The following is a 17,137-nucleotide window of genomic DNA, read 5'->3' on the forward strand; positions in this document are numbered from 1 at the left end:
GATCTTCCCAACCCAGGGTTTGAACTCAGGTCTCCTGAATTGCAGGCAGATTCTTTACTCTCTGAGCCACTAGGGAAGCCCGATCTCCAGATCAGGAAGTGGGCTCAAATCCTAACAGCAGTGGCTTTGCCCCAGAAAAGTGCCAGGGCCAGCCCTGTTTAGAGGAAGAATGCATGTCTCACTCAATAAGAGTTCAGGTCAGACTTCTCTGGGCTCAGAAGATCTTCTGTCAGCTTGGGATTGGGGTGGGGGAATGGATGGCCTGGGCTCAGGGCCCTGGAGACTCACTGGATGGATTCATAGTAGGTCTATGTGGACTTTTATTTTTGTTTCTGCTGGGTCTTCATTGCTGCACGGGCTTTTCTCTAGTTGTGGCGAGCTGGGGCTACTCTTCATTGCTGTGGGAGAGCTTCTCATTGCGGTGATTTCTCTTGTTGTGGAGCTCAGGCTCCAGGGCATACCAGCTCAGTAGCTGAGATCCCCAGGCTGTAGTCCACAGGCTCAGTAGTTGTAGCACACAGGCTTAGTTGCTCTGTGGTATGTGAGATCTTCCTGGACCAGGGATCAAACCCATGTTTCCTGCATCAGCACTTGGATTCTTAACCACTGAGCCACCAGGAAAGTCCCTATATGGATTCTTGATGGAATAAGCTGAGCCCGTGCTGTCCAGATGGTCCCTACCCGGCCGGCCTAGAGGAGATGCAGCTGAGGAGAAGAGCCGGGCTGCCTGGGTCTGTTTCCCAGTTGCCTCTCCTTTTCTAAGGGCCATGTGTAAATCTGAGTATCTCACATTTAGATCCTAACCTGTCAAACATAGAAAAGTTGGCCAACTGTGACTAATTCTAGAAAGAGTCAAACAATCACACAAGGGTTAATAGTACTTATTTAAGAAAAAAAAAAAAGGAGCTCCCAGAAACAGTGTGCCTGGCAAAGAAACTGTAAACAGCTTTCCCATTGTTCTTGCCTCTATGACTACTGGCCATTGTTTGGCCTTCAATCTGGAAATGCTATACATATAAATATCACCATCTTTATAGTATTGTATCTTTACAGGCAAAGATAAAACAATGGACCTTTGCATCTCTAAGCTTTATGTTTATATAAAGATATCTTTATTCGGGAAGATTGTGTATGGTGTGTCTCACATATAAATGTTGAGCCTTCTCAGACTTTCCTCCATTCACACCATATTCAGGGTCTCCTGTGTGCCAGGCACTGCTCCAGTGGTGGGCATACAACAGTGAACAAACAAGAAATCTCCCCCACTCTCACCCCCTATAGAATTCACATGTCTGTCTGTGGAAACAGAAAATGAATATGAAATAGAAATAGGTCACATAAAAATTAGTGCTGTGGAGAAAAGTGAAGCAGATCTGGGGTAGGGAAGAGGGGTTATTTTATGTGAGGGAGTCAAGGGAAAGGCTCACTGATAAGGTGCCAGTGGAGCACACCCCTGAGTTGGCAGCCTTGCAGGACAGAGTGTTCCAGGCAGCCCACAGAGCATGTGCAAAGGCCCAGAGGCAGGAGCGTACTTCATGGGTTCGAGGCACAGAAAGAACTAAGTTGGAGGAGTGAGAAAAAGGGACAGAGTCCAAGACAAGGTCATTTTAAGGGCATTGGCATTTACTGGGAGGGTGATGGGGACCGCTGAATTGGCTGTGAGCAGAGGAGCAATGTGATTCAGTGTTTGCATCAACAAGACCATGCTGGCTTCAATGGGTAGAATAGACCAAAGATCGTGTGTATACGGAAGATGCTCACCTAGACCACTTATTTCAGGCACCTACAGGGGTGAAATAAAGACTGACTTTATTTTGTTGGGCTCCAAAATCACTGCAGATGGTGACTGCAGCCATGAAATTAAAAGACGCTCACTCACTGGAAGAAAAGCTATGACTAATCTAGACAGTGTATTAAAAAGCAGAGAGATATTACTTTGCCGACAAAGGCCCATCTAGTAAAAGCTATGGTTTTTCCAGTAGTCATGTATGGATGTGAGAGTTGGACCACAAAGAAGGCTAAATGCTGAAGAATTGATGCTTTTGAGGTGTTGTGTTGGAGAAGACTCTTGAGAGTCCCTTGGACAGCAAAGAGATCAAATAAGTCAATCTTAAAGGAAATCAATCCTGACTATTCATTAGAAGGACTGATGCTGAAGCTGAAGCTGAAGCTGAAGCTCTAATACTTTGGCCACCTGATGCAAAGAGCCAACTCATTAGAAAAGACCCCAATACTGGAAAAGATTGGAAGGCAGGAGGAGAAGGGGATGACAGAGGATGAGATAGTTGGATGGTGTCACTAATCAACGGACAGGAGTTTGAGCAAGCTCTGGGAAATGGTGAAGGACAGGGAAGCCTGGTGTGCTGCAGTCCATGGGGTCGCAAAGAGTCTGACACGACTGAGTGACTGAAAACAGCAACAACAGGGGCCAAACAGGTGATGAAGGGAATGAATTCTGGAGAATGGTCGGAAGCGTGGCCAACAGGAGGCTGCCTGCTGATGTCAAGGGGCAACTATTCCTCACTTCCTCCTGCTTGTTGAACTTGAAAGATTTGAACATGGAGTAGTCATATCTTGTCATCTTAAAGTAAGGCTGCATTTCCTAGTGAATGCTCCTGATTTGAAAGCTTTTACAGTTAAACAATGAAAACTTGAAGCCTGACAAGCCACCAGTTTATACTCTTTCCTGAATCTCTTATCAGGCAAAGAGAACTCATACAAAAAATCTTCTTACCATTTATTATCTGGCTGCCAGGAAGCTCAAGGATAAGTTTAATTTTAAAGCACTGTGACTATATTGCATAAAATTCATGGCAAAATTATCTCCTCCCTTCTCCTAGTTCTCATAGTTTAATATGATTTTTAAATGTTCAATTAAAAACCATGTGCTTCTTATTATGAGCAACCTCAAAATATGTTATGTGAGGAATAAATTCTAAGTAACCACTTCAGTATTCTTGCCTTGAGAACCCCATGAACAGGATGAAAAGGCAAAAGGATAGGATACTGAAAGAGGAACTCCCCAGGTCAGTATGTGCCCAATATGCTACTGGAGATCAGTGGAGAAATGACTCCAGAAAGAATGAAGGGATGGAGCCAAAGTAAAATCAATACCCAGCTGTGGATGTGACTGGTGATAGAAGCAAGGTCTGATGCTGTAAAGAGCAATATTGCATAGGAACCTGGAATGTCAGGTCCATGAATCAAGGCAAATTGGAAGTGGTCAAACAAGAGATGACAAGAGTGAATGTTGACATTCTAGGAATCAGCGAACTCAAATGGACTGGAATGGGTGAATTTAACTCAGATGACCATTATATCTACTACTGCGGCAGGAATCCCTCAGAAGAAATGGAGTAGCCATCATGGTCAGCAAAAGAGTCCAAAACGCAGTACTTGGACGCAATCTCAAAAACGACAGAATGATCTCTGTTCATTTCCAAGGCAAACCATTCAATATCACAGTAATCCAAGACTAAGCCCCAACCAGTAACGCTGAAGAAGCTGAAGTTGAACAGTTCTATGAACACCTACAAGATCTTTTAGAACTAACACCCAAAAAGGATGTCCTTTTCATTATAGGAGACTGGAATGCAAAAGTAGGAAGTCAAGAAACACCTGGAGTAACAGGCAAATTTGGCCTTGGAATACGGAATGAAGCAGGGCAAAGACTAATAGAGTTTTGCCAAGAAAATGCACTGGTCATAACAAACACCCTCTTCCAACAACACAAGAGAAGACTCTATAAATGGACATCAACAGATGGTCAACACCAAAATCAGATTGATTATATTCTTTGCAGCCGAAGATGGAGAAGCTCTATACAGTCAGCAAAAACAAGACCAGGAGCTGACTGTGGCTCATGTTCATGAGAGCCACATGAACTCCTTATTGCCAAATTCAGACTGAAATTGAAGAAAGTAGGGAAAACCACTAGACCATTCAGGTATGACCTAAATCAAATCCCTTATGATTATACAGTGGAAGTGAGAAATAGATTTAAGGGACTAGATCTGATAGACAGAGTGCCTGATGAACTATGGAATGAGGTTCGTGACATTGTACAGGAGACAGGGATCAAGACCATCCCCATGGAAAAGAAATGCAAACAAGCAAAATGGCTGTCTGGGGAGGCCTTACAAATAGCTGTGAAAAGAACAGAAGTGAAAAACAAACAGGAAAAGGAAAGATATAAGCATCTGAATGCAGAGTTCCAAAAAGTAGCAAGGAGAGATAAGAAAGCCTTCCTCTGCCATCAATGCAAAGAAATAGAGGAAAACAACAGAATGGGAAAGACTAGAGATCTCTTCAAGAAAATTAGAGATACCAAGGGAACATTTCATGCAAAGATGGGCTCGATAAAGGACAGAAATGGTATGGACCTAACAGAAGCAGAAGATATTAAGAAGAGGTGGCAAGAATACACAGAAGAACTGTACAAAAAAGATCTTCACGACCCATATAATCACAATGGTGTGATCACTGACCTAGAGCCAGACATCCTGGAATGTGAAGTCAAGTGGGCCTTAGAAAGCATCACTATGAACAAAGCTAGTGGAGGTGATGGAATTCCAGTTGAGCTATTCCAAATCCTGAAAGATGATGCTGTGAAAGTGCTGCACTCAATATGCCAGCAAATTTGGAAAACTCAGCAGTGGCCACAGGACTAGAAAAGGTCAGTTTTCATTCCAATCCCAAAGAAAGGCAATGCCAAAGAATGCTCAGACTACCACACGATTGCACTCATCTCACACGCTAGTAAAGTAATGCTCAAAATTCTCCAAGCCAGGCTTCAGCAATATGTGAACCGTGAACTTCCAGATGTTCAAGCTGGTTTTAGAAAAGGCAGAGGAACCAGAGATCAAATGGCCAACATCCGCTGAGTCATGGAAAAAGCAAGAGAGTTCCAGAAAAACATCTATTTCTGCTTTATTGACTATGCCAAAGCCTTTGACTGTGCGGATCACAATAAACTGTGGAAAATTCTGAAAGAGATGGGAGTACCAGACCACCTGATCTGCCTCTTGAGAAATTTGTATGCAGGTCAGGAAGCAACGGTTAGAACTGGACATGGAACAACAGACTGGTTCCAAATAGGAAAAGGAGTATGTCAAGACTATATATTGTCACCCTGCTTATTTAACTTATATGCAGAGTACATCATGAGAAACGCTGGACTGGAAGAAGCACAAGCTGGAATCAAGATTGCCAGGAGAAATATCAATAACCTCAGATATGCAGATGATACCACCCTTATGGCAGAAAGTGAAGAGGAACTAAAAAGCCTCTTGATGAAAGTGAAAGTGGAGAGTGAAAAAGTTGCCTTAAAGCTCAACATTCAGTAAATGAAGATCATGGCATCTGGTCCCATCACTTCATGGGAAATAGATGGGGAAACAGTGCAAACAGTGTCAGACTTTACTTTTTTGGGCTCCAAAATCACTGCAGATGGTGACTGCAGCCATGAAATTAAAAGACACTTACTCCTTGGAAGAAAAGTTATGACCAACCTAGATAGCATATTCAACAGCAGAGACATTACTTTGCCAACAAAGGTCCGTCTAGTCAAGGCTATGGTTTTTCCTGTGGTCATGTATGGATGTGAGAGTTGGACTGTGAAGAAGGCTGAGCACCGAAGAATTGATGCTTTTGAAGTGTGGTGTTGGAGAAGACTCTTGAGAGTCCCTTGGACTTCAAGGAGATCCAACCAGTCCATTCTGCAAGAGATCAGCCCTGGGATTTCTTTGGAAGGAATGATGCTAAAGCTGAAACTCCAGTACTTTGGCCACCTCATGGGAAGAGTTGACTCATTGGAAAAGACTCTGATGCTGGGAGGGATTGGGGGCAGGAGGAGAAGGGGCCGACAGAGGATGAGATGGCTGGATGGCATCACTGACTCGATGGACGTGAGTCTGAGAGAACTCCGGGAATTGGTGATGGACAGGAAGGCCTGGCGTGCTGCGATTCATGGGGTTGCAAGGAGTCGGACACGACTGAGTGACTGAGCGACTGAACTGAACTGAACTGAAACTAGGCTATAAGATAAAAGCTACTGTGATGATACTTTTATAACCAAGTATTATAGGTGTTCAGAAAAAAAAAAAAGATTGTGAAAGCATGTGTGCATGTGTGTGAAGTTGCTTCAGTTGTGTCCAGCTCTTTTGCAGCCCCATGGACTGTGGCCCACCAGGCTCCTCTGTCCATGGGAGTCTCCAGGCAAGAATGCTGGAGTGGGTTGCCATTTCCTCCTCCAGGGGATCTTCCCAACCCAGGGATGGAACACTCGTCTCCTATGTCTCCTGCATTGGTAGGCGTGTTCTTTACCACTGTGCCACCTGGGAGGATACCTGTGATAACATACCTTATTAAATGTTTGCCTTATGTTTGTGAGGCTTATGCTGTCATGTCTGCAGGTTTCCCCAGGCCCAGAGCCCACTGAAATAGGCCCTGTCTCTAATATTCACCCCCCCACCTCAAGGCTCAGCATGGAAACATATACACTCCCATATGTAAAATACATGGTGGCAATTTGCTGTGTGCCTCAGGGAGCTCAAAGTGCTGCCTGGTGACAGCCTAGCCGGGTGGGATGGAGTAGGAGGTGGGAGGGAGGTTCAAGAGGAAGGGGACATATGTATAGCTATGGTTGATTCGTGTCCATGTATGGCAGAAACCAATACAATATTGAAAAGCAATCATCCTTCAATTAAAACTAAATATATATATATTTTTTAATGAATGGCAAGGTAAAAAAAAAAAGAAAAGAAAGCCCTTTGGTATATGGTAACCTCAAACTCCCAATCCCTCCTTCCTAATCCCTACGCTTTCCCCTTTGGTAACCATAAGTTTGTTCTCTCTATCCATGGGTCTCTTTCAATTTTGTACATAAGTTCATTAGTATCATTGTTTTAGATTCTACATATAAGTGATATCATAGGATATTTGTGTTTTTCTATCTGGCTTACTTCACTTAGTATTGAGTTGGCCAAAAGTTCATTTGGGTTTTTCAGTAGATATTATGAGAAAACCCAAACGACTTTTTTGGCTAACCCCATATTATAATCTCTAAATCAACTACAATAATAAATTTTTTTTAAGCCCTTTGGTTTAGTAGCTGCATTTTACAGGAAGAAACAGTAATTCCTAAATTTGAGGAGACTTCCCAGAGGCCACTTAGAGTGGACACTTCCTGGGATGTCTGAGTGTCTTCCAATCATCACCCCCACCCCGCGCCTCTTCCTCTCAGAACTGTCTTCCCACCCTCAGGGTTGACTGTATGTCATTTTCATGCTTTCTGACCCTGACGTTCTAACCAGAGGTTTTGGATCAAAGGTCAACCTCTGACCTAAGCTGGTCCAATTAACATCTCCCTCCTGGGAATGCTGAACTGCTAATAAGACACAGCAACTAAATGTGTTGACCAGAAGGTACTGGTGGGGTGCTCCTGTGAGAAGGGAGAGTGATGTAGCCTGCATACAGGAAGCATTAGAGATGCAGATTAGAGTTCCTATTGCCAGTCACTTCCTGGGCCCCTATTCCATTCCTGGGCTTTGATTCCATGATAGAGCTCTATAGAGAGTAAAAGTTTTTTTTTATTTTTGCTGTAAGTAAAAGAAAACTTATATAAAGTGACCTAATATGATAAAAGTATTACTGAGTGTCACTCATGTAGCTAAAAAGTCCAGGAGTGATTCTTGACTGGTTTGGTTGCTGACCAAGGACCCAGCTTCTCTCTGTCTCTCTCTCCCATGTTTTGTGATTAGAATTCATTCTCGGAAACCACAGGGCCCTTTCCAGTTCTAGGCTTTTCTGTGGCACAAAATGGCTGCAGTAGTTCCAGACCTCACACCATAAACAATGCTATCCAAAGGAAGAATTCCAAAGAATCCTTTGCCCTATTCATGTTCTAGGATTCACACTCATTGGCCCAGATTAGGCCACATGCCCATTTCTGAACCAATGGACAGGAGATAAGATATACTGTTTGGATTGAACCAATCAGGACTCTCCCTTGGGGCAGAAGGTGGAGTCTATTCCTCCAAAACCATGCGACTGATATGGGAGGAAGAATTCCCCAAAGGACAACTGGGTATTTTTAGTGGACAAGAATTAGATGTTAGACAATTAATTAGACAAGAATTAAGAAAAAACAACACAAACCAACAACATCCTAAACACTTAACAAATGATTCTTTTTTGTTTAATCTTTCTTTAATTTTTAACTTTTAACCAAAAAAATCCTATCTAAATAGGTACATTTAGTGGTAATCTTCACCTTTTACTTTCATTTATCCTAGTCATTTCTGGGAAGGCCCTGGGATACTCTTGACCAATTGAAGTAGGCAAGAAGAAAAGAAGCCAAATCTTACTCATCAGGGAGACAGAAGTTTAGTTGGGCTTGGTAAAGTTCCTTGTCTCTACAAAAACTTAACAGAAATAGACTTATTGTGACCAATAATAAGATATGAACAAGATGTGAAAGAATTATACTAGTAAAATACCGAGTTAATTCATAATATTAAAAATGCAAATCCTACATAATATTTAATTTACTTATAATAATCCATTTCAATCAAGACTTTGTTGCCTGACTCATAGTGAAGGAATCTTAGTTTAAGTCACTGTGATTTTTTTTAAAGACCATTTTGTTTTACTAGATTTCTCATATTCACATAGTGTGCACACAAATATTTGCAGAGAATAAACCTTTCAAAATCTTATTCAGTGAGAATAGTGAATAAAATTTCAAACCATCACAAACATTTAAGCCATCAATAATGCTGTATAATTTGCAGAATGGGTGTAGCTGCCCGGAAAAAAATCCAGAAGACAATAGCCGTCCACCCTTTAAGAAAATGCTGAGTCACCAATGTGCCTGATGGCAGAGAACAATGTTGTATGAAGAACACAGAGGCTGAAGTCTCAAAGTCAAAGAGCAATAAAAATGTCAGACATTTATGTGTTGAAGACACTTTCAGTTCAGTTCAGTTCAGTTCAGTTGCTCAGTCGTGTTCGACTCTGCAACCCCATGAATCACAGCATGCCAGGCCTCTCTGTCCATCACCATCTCCTGGAGTTCACTCAAACTCACGTCCATCGAGTCGGTGATGCCATCCAGCCATCTCATCCTCTGTTGTCCCCTTTTCCTCCTGCTCCCAATCCCTCCCAGCATCAGAGTCTTTTCCAATGAGTCAACTCTTCCCATGAGGTGGCCAAAGTACTGGAGTTTCAGCTTTAGCATCATTCCTTCCAAAGAACACCCAGGGCTGATCTCCTTTGGAATGGACTGGTTGGGTCTCCATGCAGTCCTTAGAAGTGCCTTATCCATGGATTCTCCTTTTGTTGTTGTTTTAGTTGCTAAATCGTGTTCACTCTTTTGCAACCTATTAACTGTAGCCCGCCAGGCTCCTCTGTCCATGGGATTTCCCAGGCAAGAATACTGGAGTGGGTAACCATTTCCTTCTTCAGGGGATCTGCCGACAGAGGACTCAAACCTGAGTCTCGTGCTTTGGCTGGCAGATTCTTTACCATCAAGCCACCAGGGATTCTTCTTTATGTTTACCCAAAAGGAATACGGGATTAAAATCATATGTAAATATGTATACAAAAATTCTTCCAACCTATTTAATTTCAAAATCCCAATGCTAAAATGCTGCCTGTTATTTATTTGATGATATTATTTTCCTCCTTAGTGCTTTGTGAAATGATCACTACACCTTGACAGCATCCTGGACTCCACAGAAACATGATAGTTTCGTAACCTAAAAGCTTCCATGATACAATCCCACTGCATTATTATTGCAGGTATAGTTTACTTTGCTGCTAGTGGCCATATGTTCCTTATACTACTACATACATACATGTGTGTGTGTGTGTGTGTGCTCAGTCATGTCCAACTCTTTGCGATCCCAGGGACTGTAGCTCACCAGGCTCCTCTGTCCATGAAATTTCCCAAGCAAGAATACTGGAGTGGGTTGTCATTTCCTTCTCCAGGGGAATCTCCCTGACCCAGGGATCACACTCAAGTCTCTTGTGTTTCCTGCACTGGCAGGCAGACTCTTTACCACTGTGCCACCTGGGAATCCCACATACATATATATATATATATATATATATATATATATATATATACATGTGCCTCAAATAGTAAGGAATCTGCCTGCAATGCAGGAGACCCAGGTTTGATCCCTGGGTTGGGAAGATCCCCTGGAGAAGGGAATGGCTACCCACTGCAGTATTCTTGCCTGGAGAATTCCATGGACAGAGGAGCCTGGCGGGCTACAGTCCATGGGGTGGCAAAGAATCCAACACAACTGAGCCACTAACACTTTCACTTTCATACTCTGTACACTATTTTCTCTTTCCCCTGCTCCCTGCCCCATATGCCTGCATCACAGCCAAAGTATAGTAAGGCTTCAAGTTGGGCTCATTCTCTGGTAACACTATTTGTGGTTCTACCCAAAAATGTCAGTGCCTTTTTGCAAGTTTACAATAGCACAAATGCTATTATATTCAAACTTTCTGTGGTTGAACACCTGACTTCCTCAATGAATGTAAGATCTGTAAAACATAGTAACCATATTCAAACACATTACCATTTACAGACAGGCACTGATGATTCCAATGCAAATGAAGAGCAATTCAAACAAACAAATCCTTAGTGTTATCCAATGAAGTGCAAACAAGATCCAAATAAATGAGTGGGCACATTTACTTCCTGCTTGGGTATCTGTTCCTTATTGGTTGGTCTTTATGTCTTCAGTGTCTCCATCCAAATGGGATTCATCAGCCAAGTTGCCTTGTATCTCTGGCTGTTTCTAGAAAATTAATGCTAGAATTACTGCTTGATCCATGTGAAAACATGATCCTACCTCTTGCAAATCTTTCCCCTTGTTCATGGCTGATCATTCCATTACGTCATAATTGTCATACAGCTATAGCGTAAATACATAGTTATTTCCATCTCTCCATCCAGATGGTCGGTTACACGATAATTATAGTATGTTTGTAGTTACTGGATTTAATTACCAGATAATCAGGAAGAACATGTAAATTGCTAGGTTGTTGTAACACAGTCCATTGAATCAAGGAAAACCTGTGTATTGCATATAAGTAAACAAGCTCTTACATGGGATTATGCCCTGTAACCTGTGACGACAAGGAGGTCTGAGGTTTGTTATAGGTCCATTGTGTGGGTTCGCATTACACTTGTTGAGCTCCGATTAATGTCCAGATTATAAGGAAATGTAATGGAAGATATGATCATGCTGCCACGCCTGCCACGGGGACAATAGGGAACCCGCCGGAGGAGTGACTGAATAAGGCGCCAGCTCTTGGCTCCGGAGTCCTACTCTGTTCCAACCTAGTGCGTTCCAGAGTCACGTGCAAGCATCTACTCTCAGCTCAAACATGTACCTGCGCAAGGGCTGGCAGAGAGCGAGGGCAAACCGTTAGCCAACCAAACCTGTCCCAGCAACAAAACGTCACTCACGGAAGTCAACTTCCGGTGTGTCTTCCGGTGTATCCCATTTGCCCCCAGTGCTATACAGCCAAGCGCTTCCCTTTCTTCATCACACCAAGGAAAGCTGCTCAAATCAACAGCTTATTCCTGTGACCGGACTACTGTTGCACACTAATTTCCCTAGTTTCCCCTTTTTGATTCCCTCTTGGAAATGCATCCGAGCTTCCAGAAGTAAAACCTACGACCTTTGCAGTCAGCCTCTCCCCTCAGGGATTGGCTTAGGGTTGGACACATGCCTCAAGCCACGTAAGGCAATCTTAGAGGAGAACATTTTCCAGAGATGCCGGGAACATCCCTCTTAGGTGCGAATGGTGAAATAGGAAGCCCCAAGCGCCACTGAAAGCCACCTTGCAACCATCAGGAAGAAACGATCTTTAGTGGCATCACTGAGCCACAGGATCACACTTTACCTGAAACCTATATCGACTTTTTCCAATTACACTGAACGGACAAACTCCGTTTATTGTTTACCTTCCTTAGAGTTGGAGTATCTGTCATTACCATGAGAAGCATGAAAACGTATAACACTACCATGACTTATCTGCTGGTTTATCACAGAACCCTTATAGATTTTTCACGAAACTTTCTGTCCTACTACATAGACATAAGGATCCTTCATGTTCTGATACATCATTTCTTCCCCCACCCCAGTTTTATTCAGATATAATTGACATAATGTATCAATTTTAGTGTAAAACATGATGATTTCATATACATATATATTGCAAAATGATTACCACAATCAGTTGAGTTAATATTTATCATCTTACATAGTTACAAACTGTGTGTGTATGTGATGAGAAGGTCTATCTCAGCAGCAAATATACAATACAGCATTGTCGACTTTAGCCACCAGGCTGAACATTACATACCCAGAACTTATTTATCTTGTAACTGGAAGTTTGTATCTTTGGATTACCTTCACTCATTCCACCCATCTCACTTCTGGTAACCACCAACCGGCTTTCTTTATCTATGAGTTCAGTGTTTTAAAATTACACATATATGTGAAGGGCTTCCCCAATGGCTTAGATATAAAGAATCTGCCTGCAATGCAGGAGACACAGAAGACATGGGTTTGATCCCAAGGTTGAGAAGATCCCCCAGAGAAGGAAATGGCAACCCACTCCAGTATTCGTGCCTGGAAAATCCCATAGACAGAGGAGCCTGGCGGGCTGTTTTTCACAGGGTTGCAAAGAGTCAGACACAGCTGAGCACACATGCACACATATGTGTGAAATGTAGTATTTGTCTTTCTCTATCTGACATGTCACTCAGCATAACACCTTCAAGACCCACCAGTGTTGTCACAAATGGGAGAATTTCCTTCTTTTTAATGGCTAAATAATATGCCATTGTGCATATGCCAATATACATTCCAAGTCATTTCAGTGTATATGTATACATGTATATGTGTGTGTGTCATATACATTAGTTCAGTTCAGTTCAGTCGCTCAGTCGTGTCCAACTCTTTGTGACCATATGAATCACAGCACACCAGGCCTCCCTGTCCATCACCAACTCCCGGAGTTCACCCAGACTCATGTCCATCGAGTCAGTGATGCCCTCCAGCCATCTCATCCTCTGTCGGCCCCTTCTCCTCCTGCCCCCAATCCATCCCAGCATCAGAGTCTTTTCCAATGAGTCAACTCTTCCCATGAGGTGGCCAAAGTACTGGAGTTTCAGCTTTAGCATCATTCCTTCCAAAGAAATCCCAGGGCTGATCTCCTTCAGAATGGACTGGTTGGATCTCCTTGAAGTCCAAGGGACTCTCAAGAGTCTTCTCCAACACCACACTTCAAAAGCATCAATTCTTCGGTGCTCAGCTTTCTTCACAGTCCAACTCTCACATCCATACATGACCACTGGAAAAACCATAGCCTTGACTAGACGGACCTTTGTTGGCAAAGTAATGTCTCTGCTGTTGAATATGCTATCTAGGTTGGTCATAACTTTCCTTCCAAGGAGTAAGTGTCTTTTAATTTCATGGCTGCAATCACCATCTGCAGTGATTTTGGAGCCCAAAAAAATAAAGTCTGACACTGTTTCCACCGTTTCCCCATCTATTTCCCATGAAGTGATGGGACTGGATGCCATGATCTTCGTTTTCTGAATGTTGAGTTTTAAGCCAAGTCTTTCACTCTCTTATTTCACCTTCATCAACAGGCTTTTTAGTTCCTCTTCACTTTCTGCCATAAGGGTGGTATCATCTGCATATCTGAGGTTATTGATATTTCTCCTGGCAATCTTGATTCCAGCTTGTGCTTCTTCCAGCCCAGTGTTTCTCACGATGTACTCTGCATATAAGTTAAATAAGCAGGGTGACAATATACAGCCTTGACATACTCCTTTTCCTATTTGGAACCAGTCTGTTGTTCCATGTCCAGTTCTAACTGCTGCTTCCTGACCTGCATACAGATTTCTCAAGAGGCAGATCAGGTGGTCTGGTATTCCCATCTCTTTCAGAATTTTCCACAGTTTATTGTGATCCACACAGTCAAAGGCTTTGGCATAGTCAATAAAGCAGAAATAGATGTTTTTCTGGAACTCTCCTGCTTTTTCCATGATCCAGTGGATGTTGGCAATTTGGTCTCTAGTTCCTCTGCCTTTTCTAAAACCAGCTTGAACAACTGGAAGTTCACGGTTCATGTATTGCTGAAGCCTGGCTTGGAGAATTTTGAGCATTACTTTACTAGCGTGTGAGATGAGTGCAATTGTGCTGTAGTTTGAGCATTCTTTGGCATTGCCTTTCTTTGGGATTGGAAATACATCTTATTTATCCATTCATCCATCAATGAGCACTTAGGTTGTTTCCATATTTTGGCTTTTATAAATAATACTGCAATTAACTTGGAGGTGCACATATCTTTCTGAGATAATCATTTCATATCCTTCTGATAAATGTGCCAAAAGTGAAATCGCTGAATCATGTGGTAATTCTCTTTTTAATTTTTTGAGAGACTTCCTTACTGTTTTCCACCATGACTGCACCAATTTACGTTCCCACCGACAGTCCACAGGGTTTCCCTTTTCTTCACAGTCTCTCCAGCACTTGTTATTTCCTGTTGTTTTGATGATAGTCATTCTAACAGACATGGAATGATATCTCATTGTGGTTCTGATTTGTGATGTTAATTATTAGTTGATCATTAGTGATGTCGAGTACCTTTTAAAGTATCTGTTGGCCATTTGTATGTCTCCTCAGGAAAAATATCTATTCAGTTTCTGCCCATTTTTTAATCACACTGTTTAGTCTTGTCTCTCTGTGTCATTGAGCTGTACGAGCTCTTTATATATTTTGGATATGAACCCTTTATCAGACATACGACTTACAAATATTTTCTCCCATTCCATAGGTTACTTAATACATCATTGCTAAAGCTTATACACTTATTGCCTTTCCTGCAGACAGAGTTGGCATGCCGGCATCTACTGTGTGAAAGGCAACCCCATCGCTCAGAAATGAGAAGCAGAGAAAGCAGTCTTCACCATGAGTGGGGCTTGGGGGAAACATGGTCTCCAAGGTTCTGCTCTACTGCCTGTAGAGAAGCCTGGTAGGAGGACCCTGAGGCAAGCCAGGTGCTGTGTTCCTTGAGGTAACTCAAGGTTTACAGGGCGGGATGGAGAGGATCCAAGGACACTGCTAGGAATACAACTGATCAACAAAACTAGAGGGCAAAGAAGAGACATGTGGCAGAAGCAGTGGAAAAGGGTCTTGAGACAGAGAGGCAGAACCAGGTGTGTGCGTTGGTCTTACATCCCCAGATGAAGAACATGCACTGGGTCACCTTGAACAAGGAGTCTGTTATCTGACTTAGAGTCAACATTTCGTTGTTCAGTCACTCAGTCATGCCCAACTCTTTGCCACCCCATGGACTGCAGCATGCCAGGCCTCCCTTCCTTACTATCTCCCCAAGTTTGCTCAAACTCATGTTCATTGGGTCAATGATGCCATCCAACCATCTCATCCTCTGTTGTCCCCTTCTCCTCCTGCCCTCAATCTTTCCCAGCACCAGGGTCTTTTCCAATAAGTCAATGCTTGGAAAAGCCATATCAGGCTGGACACTCATTCATTCCACAAATGCTCACTGCATGTCAAGGTACAGAGACAGCATGGATGACAGATAGATAAAGCAACCATCACAGCCATAGAGTCATACACACGGATACTCTATGTGGCCCTTGCTCTCATCCTTGTATCTATCAGAGGAAGACCATTAAACCAGCAACTGGCTCAGCTGGTAAAGAATCTACCTGCAATGCAGAAGACCTGGGTTCGGTTCCTGGGTTGGGAAGATCCCCTGGAGAAGGAAATGGCTACTCATTCCAGTACTCTGGCCTGGAGAGTTCCATGGACTGTATAGTCCATGGGGTTTCAAAGAGTTAGACACAACTTAGCAACTTTAAAACATAATAATAATAAAACATAGAAGTTGCTAGTCTAGAAAAGATAATAGGTGCTGTGGGAAGATAAAAGGAAATAAACCAACCAAACTCAGGTTCATGGACAACTTCCTGCAGGAAACGAAGTCTGAGGGATGAGAAGTTTAGCCAATGGGTGAGCAGGAGGGGAGATGCTTTAAGCAGGGGTCGAGAGAGTTTTTCAGGAGGCAGGAGTGGGTACATAGATTTCTAGGAATAGGAAGGAGCCTGAGAAGTTGGAGAGGGAGCAGGAGGGTGAGCATGATAGGAGGTGCAGATGCAGAGGTGAGCAGGGGCCACACTTCAGGGCCACGTCTCCAAGTCAGCCAGGCAGGAAGTCTACGTTTTTGCTGAAGGACAGTTTTTCACAGACAGGATGATGTGATTAGATTTGCCTTTTAGTGGACCATTGCCCACATTTTATTCCAAATACATCTCTAAACTACTTTTCAAAGGTCTCTCTCAAAGAGGCATATAGAGCAGGGGGAACAGTATCAGTCATTAGAACTAATTTTCCTCTGAAACCTCTATCCAGAAGTGAAGAACAACCTGTGGGTATTTCAGAGGGACTTGCAGTGGGAGCCCCTTTTGCATAGCTGTTTGATGTTCAAGAGACCTTTGGAGCACTTTCAATAAGTCTTTTAAACTCCATTTTTTCTCAAAGTAGGAAGTCTTGTCCTCAGCATAGGATCAGGTGGCACAAGCAGCATTTTCTAGACTCTGCTCATTGTGCATGATGGAGCTCCCAACCCCACCACATGCCCTGATCCACCTTGATCGAAATGCACTCAGAATTTTTTTTCTGATACACTGAAGCTTAAGAGGGACATTAACCAAGGACACTATCAGATTCAACAAACAAAGATGTGCCTTGAGACTGATGACCAAAATTATGCCCTCAGCTGGGCTCTTAGGGACCCAGACAGACAACAAAGAAAGGTGAGATATGAGTTTTTAATTCCCATAAGTTGGCCTCCCTGGCATTTCTCCTATTTTCTTTTTTATGTGACCAATAATAGTAATAATCAGAGGAGATTGTTAATAAAACTCACGATCAGTAGCAGCATTGACAATCATGTCTGTTGCTCACCGTATTTACAATGTACCAAGTCCAGAGCCAAGCACCTGGATTAAACCATTTCATTTAATCCTCACAGTAATTATTCCTATTTTACAGATGAGAAAACTGAGGCCCAG

General features: G+C 42.8%; 1 long non-coding RNA gene across 1 annotated transcript in view; it reads right to left on the reverse strand.

Moving 5' to 3' along the window:
- Positions 1-10,668: 10,668 nt before the first annotated feature.
- Positions 10,669-17,137, reverse strand: part of LOC138991689 (uncharacterized) — a 49,736-nt gene continuing 43,267 nt past the window's right edge. Inside the window, exon 3 of the long non-coding RNA XR_011467558.1 lies at positions 10,669-10,814. This is a non-coding gene — a long non-coding RNA (uncharacterized lncRNA). The remainder of the gene's footprint in view (positions 10,815-17,137) is intronic.

The sequence above is a fragment of the Bos mutus genome, chromosome 18, assembly GCF_027580195.1.
Source record: "Bos mutus isolate GX-2022 chromosome 18, NWIPB_WYAK_1.1, whole genome shotgun sequence".
In the NCBI taxonomy this organism is placed as follows: Eukaryota; Metazoa; Chordata; class Mammalia; order Artiodactyla; family Bovidae; genus Bos; species Bos mutus.